The 6,000-nt window shown below is 45.5% G+C and overlaps 1 protein-coding gene across 2 annotated transcripts in view; it reads left to right on the forward strand.

Annotated features, from left to right (window-relative positions):
• The window catches only part of STARD3 (StAR related lipid transfer domain containing 3), a 51,537-nt gene that overhangs the window by 39,331 nt on the left and 6,206 nt on the right, over window positions 1–6,000 (forward strand). The gene's annotated exons all lie outside the window — the stretch shown is intronic.

Consider the following 6,000-nt stretch of genomic DNA (forward strand, 5'->3'; position numbering starts at 1 on the left):
TGGGACCCCCCCGCGATCTCTGTGCAGCACCAGGCATTTTGTGCCAGCTGCTACTCCAGTCTCGACAAGCGCTGGGTTTCCGGGACTGGAGATGTGATGTCACAGCACCCCCCCCCCCCCCCCTCCTATAGACATGAATGGAGGGGGGCATTGCATTATGTCTGCTTTGGATGGGGGATAATAGGTCTATGAGCGGAATACCCCTTAGGGGGGTACTCCGCTGCTCAGCGTTTGGAACAAACTGTTACGAACGCTGGAGGTGGCGCCGAGAGCTCATGACTTCATGAGGGGCGGGGCTATGATATCACGAGCTCCCGGTGCCGGCTCCAGCGTTTGGAACTGTTTTTTTCCCAAACGCTGAGCAGCGGAATACCCCTTTAAGGACCAGGCCATTTTATTTTAGCGTTTTCGTTTTTTCCTCCTCATCATCTAAAATCAAAACTCTTTTTTTTTATATTTCCATTCACAGACCCATATGAGGGCTTGTTTTTGCATGACCAGTTGCACTTTGTAATGACATCAATCGTTTTACCCTAAAATGTATGGTAAACCCCCAAAAAATATTTTTGTGTAAGGCAATTTAAATGAAAATCATAATTTAGCAATTATTTCACGCTGTACACTTTACGGTAAAATTTACATGTTTTCTTTACTCTCTGGGTCAATACCATTAAAATGATACCCATGGTTACATACATTTCTATTATTGTACTGCTTTTAACCCCTTAAGGACCAGGCCATTTTACACCTCAGGACCAGAGCGTTTTTTGCACATCTGACCTCTGTCACTTTAAACATTAATAACTCTGGAATGCTTTTAGTTATCATTCTGATTCCGAGATCGTTTTTTCGTGACATATTGTACTTTAACATAGTGGTAACATTTTATGGTAACTTGCATCCTTTCTTGGTGAAAAATCCCAAAATTTGATGAAAAATTTTAAAAATTTGCATTTTTCTAACTTTGAAGCTCTCTGCTTGTAAGGAAAATGGATATTCCAAATAAAAAAAAATTTGATTCACATATACAATATGTTTGCATCATAAAATTGATGAGTTTTTACTTTTGGAAGACACCAGAGGGCTTCAAAGTTCAGCAGCAATTTTTCACAAAATTTTCAAACTCACTATTTTTCAGGGACCAGTTCAGGTTTGAAGTGGATTTGAAGGGTCTTCATATTAGAAATACCCCACAAATGACCCCATTATAAAAACTGCACCCCCCAAAGTATTCAAAATGACATTCAGTCAGCGTTTTAACCCTTTAGGTGTTTCACAGGAATAGCAGCAAAGTGAAGGAGAAAATTCACAATCTTCATTTTTTACACTCGCATGTTCTTGTAGACCCAATTTTTTAATTTTTACAAGGGGTAAAAGGAGAAAATGTATACTTATATTTGTAGCCCAATTTCTCTCGAGTAAGCACATACCTCATATGTCTATGTTAATTGTTCGGCGGGCGCAGTAGAGGGCTCAGAAGCGAAGGAGCGACAAGGGGATTTTGGAGAGTACGTTTTTCTGAAATGGTTTTTGGGGGGCATGTTGCATTTAGGAAGCCCCTATGGTGCCAGAACAGCAAAAAAAAAAAAAACACATGGCATACCATTTTGGAAACTAGACCCCTTAAGGAACGTAACAAGGAATAAAGCGAGCCTTAATACCCCACAGGTGTTTCACGACTTTTGCATATGTAAAAATTCTTTTATTTTTTTTCACTAAAATGTGTTTCCCCCCAAATTTCACATTTTTGCAAGGGTTAATAGCAGAAAAGACCCCCCAAAATTTGTAACCCCATCTCTTCTGAGTATGGAAATACCCCATGTGTGGACGTCAAGTGCTCTGCTGGCGCACTACAATGCTCAGAAGAGAAGGAGCGCCATTGAGCTTTTGGGGAAAAAAATTTTTGGAATGGAAGTCAGGGGCCATGTGCGTTTACAAAGCCCCCCGTGGTGCCAGAACAGTGGAACCCCCCACATGTGACCCTATTTTGGAAACTACACCCCTCACAGAATTTAATTAGGGGTGCAGTGAGTATTTACACCCCACTGGCGTTTGACAGATCTTTGGAACAGTGGGCTGTGCAAATGAAAAATAAAATTTTTCATTTTCACGGACCACTGTTCCAAAAATCTGTCAGACACCTGTGGGGCGTAAATGCTCACTGTACCCCTTATTACATTACGTGAGGGGTGTAGTTTCCAAAATGGGGTCACATGTGGGTATTTTTTTGGGGGGGGGGGTTTATGTCAGAACCGCTGTAAAATCAGCCACCCCTGGGCAAATCACCAATTTAGACCTCAAATGTACATGGTGCGCTCTCACTCCTGAGCCTTGTTGTGCGTCCGCAGAGCATTTTACGCCTACATATGGGGTATTTCTGTACTCAGGAGAAATTGCGTTACTAATTTTGGTGGTCTTTTTTTCCTTTTAACACTTGTGAAAATAAAAAGTAAAGGGCAACACCGGCATGTTAGTGTAAATTTTTTTATTTTTTTACACTAACAAGCTGGTGTAGCCCCAACTTTTCCTTTTCATAAGGTGTAAAAGGAGAAAAAGCCACCCAAAATTTGTAGTGCAATTTCTCCCGAGTACGGCGATACCCCATATGTGTCCCTAAACTGTTTCCTTGAAATACGACAGGGCTCCGAAGTGAGAGAGCGCCATGCGCATTTGAGGACTAAATTAGGGATTGCACAGGGGTGGACATAGGGGTATTGTACGCCAGTGATTCCCAAACAGGGTGCCTCCAGCTGTTGCTAAATTCCCAGCATGCCTGGACAGTCAGTGGCTGTCCGGAAATGCTGGGAGTTGTTGTTTTGCAACAGCTGGAGGCTCTGTTTTGGAAACACTGCCATACAATACGTTTTTCATTTTTATTGGGGGGAAAGTGTAAGGGGGTGTATATGTAGTGTTTTACCCTTTATTATGTGTAAGTGTAGTGTTTTTTAGGGTACATTCACACTGGCGGGTTACGGTGAGTTTCTCGCTAGAAGTTTGAGCTGCGGCGAAAAATTTGCTGCAGCCCAATCTTGAAGCAGGAAACTTACTGTAAGCCTGCCCGTGTGAATGTACCCTGTACGTTCACATGGGGGGGCAAACCTCCAGCTGTTTCAAAACTACAACTCCCAGCATGTACTGACAGACCGTGCATGCTGGAAGTTGTACTTTTGCAACAGCTGGAGGCACACTGGTTGGAAAACCTTCAGTTAGGTTCTGTTACCTAACTCAGTATTTTCTAACCAGTGTGCCTCCAGCTAACTCCCAGCATGTACTGATCGCCGAAGGGCATGCTGGGAGATGTAGTTATGCAATAGCTGGAGGTACACAACTACAACTCCCAGCATGCCGAGACAGCTGATTGCTGTTTGGACATGCTGGGATTTGCAGTTTTGCATCTGGAGGGCTACAGTTTTAGAGAACACTGCAAAGTGATCTCCAAACTGTGGTCCTCCAGCTGTTGCAAAACTACAATTCCCAGCATGCCCTGACAGCAAACAGTTGTTTGAGCATGCTGGGAGTTGTAGTTTTGCAACATCTGGAGGGCTACAGTTATAGACCACTGTATAATGGTCTCAAACTGTACCCTCCAGATTCCGTCGGATCCAGCCGCATGTCATCGCCGCCCGCCGATCTCAGTCGCCTGCAGCCTCCGACGCCCGCCCGGATTGGTAAGTGGATCTTCGGCGCCAGTCCCCGTCTTTTCCCCGTCCTGCCCCGCCTATTGTGGGTGGGCAGGACCGGGAAAACGAAAGTAAACCCCCCCCCCCCCCCCCCCCGCCCCCGATCTGCTATTGGTGGTCGCGTCTAGACCACCAATAGCAGGGATAGGAGGGGTGGCAACTCTGCCACCTCACTCCTATTGCTTCAGGGGGATCGTGGGTGTCTTAGACACCCGCGATCCCCCTTACATTCCGGGTCACCGGGTCACTATAGACCTGGAATCGCGCAAATCGCAAGTGTGAATTCACTTGCGATTTGCCGCGATCGCCGACATGGGGGGGTCTAATGACCCCCCTGGGCATTTGCACGGGATGCCTGCTGAATGATTTCAGCAGGCATCCCACTCCGATCCCCGCCCGGCGCACGGCGGGGACTAAATCTGCCCATGACGTAAATGTACGTCCCTGGTCCTTAAGACCCAGGGTGTCGGGACGTACCGTTACGTCATGGGTCCTGTAGGGGTTAAAAAATCTCAAACTTATATTTATTTTATTTTTTACATCATTAAGTTTAAAATATTTTGATCACCTGTAACTTTCTTATTTTTCCGTATTCGGGGATGTGAGAGGGCTCATATTTTGTGCCATGATCTGTTTTAGTGCCACGTTTGTGCAGATGTGACTTTTTGATCGCTTTTTATTAAAAAAATTGCAGTTTGATGTGACAAAAAAGCTGACATTTTGGACATATTTACCAAATATGTTTTATCATTTTTTTTTTTTTACTCTTTTGTGTATTAATATGGGGAAAAGGGGTGATTTAAAACTTTATTGGGGGAGGGGCTTTTTCCACTTTTTTATATTTTTCCACTTTTTTTTTTTTTTTTTTACATTTTACGCGTTTATAGCCCCCATAGGGGACTATTTATCGCAATCATTAGATTGCTAATACGGTTCAGTGCTATGCATAGGGCATAGCACTGATCAGTATTATCGGCAATCTTCTGCTCTGGTCTGCTGGAAGGCAGATTAGTGCAGAAGACCCCGGGAGACGGACGGACGGAGGCAGGTGATCCCTGGACGCTCCCGTATCCGGCCCAAACCCAATTAATTTCAATGAGCCGACCGGAGCCAAACACTGACTTTGGTCGGCTTATTTTTCCCCCGTATACGGTTTTCTGACCTGACCTAAAACCATGGTATACCACGGTTTTAGGTCTTGTGGAAAAACCGTATACGGGTCAAAAATAAGCCGACCAAAGTCAGCGTTGGACTCCTGTCGGCTCATTGAAATGCATTACATATGGGCCGGATCCGGAATGGGATACGGGAGTGCCCGGTTTTCGCTCCCCCCAGCCATATCCGGTTCTCGTACACTACAAACATAGTGTGAACCGGCCCTAACATCATGTGGATGTCTGAACCCAAAGTTCCCCAGCAGAACAGTGGCCAGATCTCCATGCTGCCTCCACCGACTGGCTTGTTTTGTTCCCATAGTGCATCCTGGTGTTGTTGATTCTTCAGGTATGTGACCACATGATGTAAAAGAGACAGAGATCCATCAGGCCAGGCCGCCATCTTCCAATGCTCATTGGTTCAGTTCTGACTATCACTTGTATATTGTAGATGCTATCGGCAATAGATGGGGTCAGCATGGAAGCCCAGTTACACAGCCCCATATACTACAACAGTGTTTCCCAAACAGTCTGCCTCCAGCTGTTGCAAAACTACAAGTCCCAGCATGCCCGGACAGCCGAAGGCTGTCCGGGCATGCTGGGACTTGTAGTTTTGCAACAGCTGGAGGCACACTGGTTGGGAAACACTGTATTACAAGGTTTGATGCCTGTGTATTCTGACTCCTTTCTATCATATAAACGAGAGAAAAAAACACAGGAGGTGCGCCCCTAGTGAGGACCGTTTTACAATGATAAGGGTTAACGTAAAGATGGGTTCTTACCCCTTGGTGTTGCGCTCAGAGCACAACACCTACAGTGGCGTCTGTGTATGGAAGATCAAGGGAAACCGCTGCCACGAGGAACAAGCCCGGTGTGACGTCCGTCAGTCCGGTAAGTAGCAATAGAGATAAATACGTGGATAAGTTCCTCTCAAGAAGGCGCTGGTACCCGGGGATGAAGATAAAGTTCTTTATTGGCAACGCGTTTCGATCCCGAACCGGGATCTTCGTCAGGCATCAACTTTCTATCATAGGCAGCAGTAATTTTTCCAGCCATTTGTACTACAGTAGCTCTTCTGTGGAATGGGGCCAAACGGGCTGGCCTGTATCACATCAATGAGCCTCACTATATGGCCCTTGTCACAGTCCCCTGGGTTCTTACACATG

Source organism: Hyla sarda, chromosome 12, assembly GCF_029499605.1.
Source record: "Hyla sarda isolate aHylSar1 chromosome 12, aHylSar1.hap1, whole genome shotgun sequence".
NCBI classification, from domain to species: domain Eukaryota; kingdom Metazoa; phylum Chordata; class Amphibia; order Anura; family Hylidae; genus Hyla; species Hyla sarda.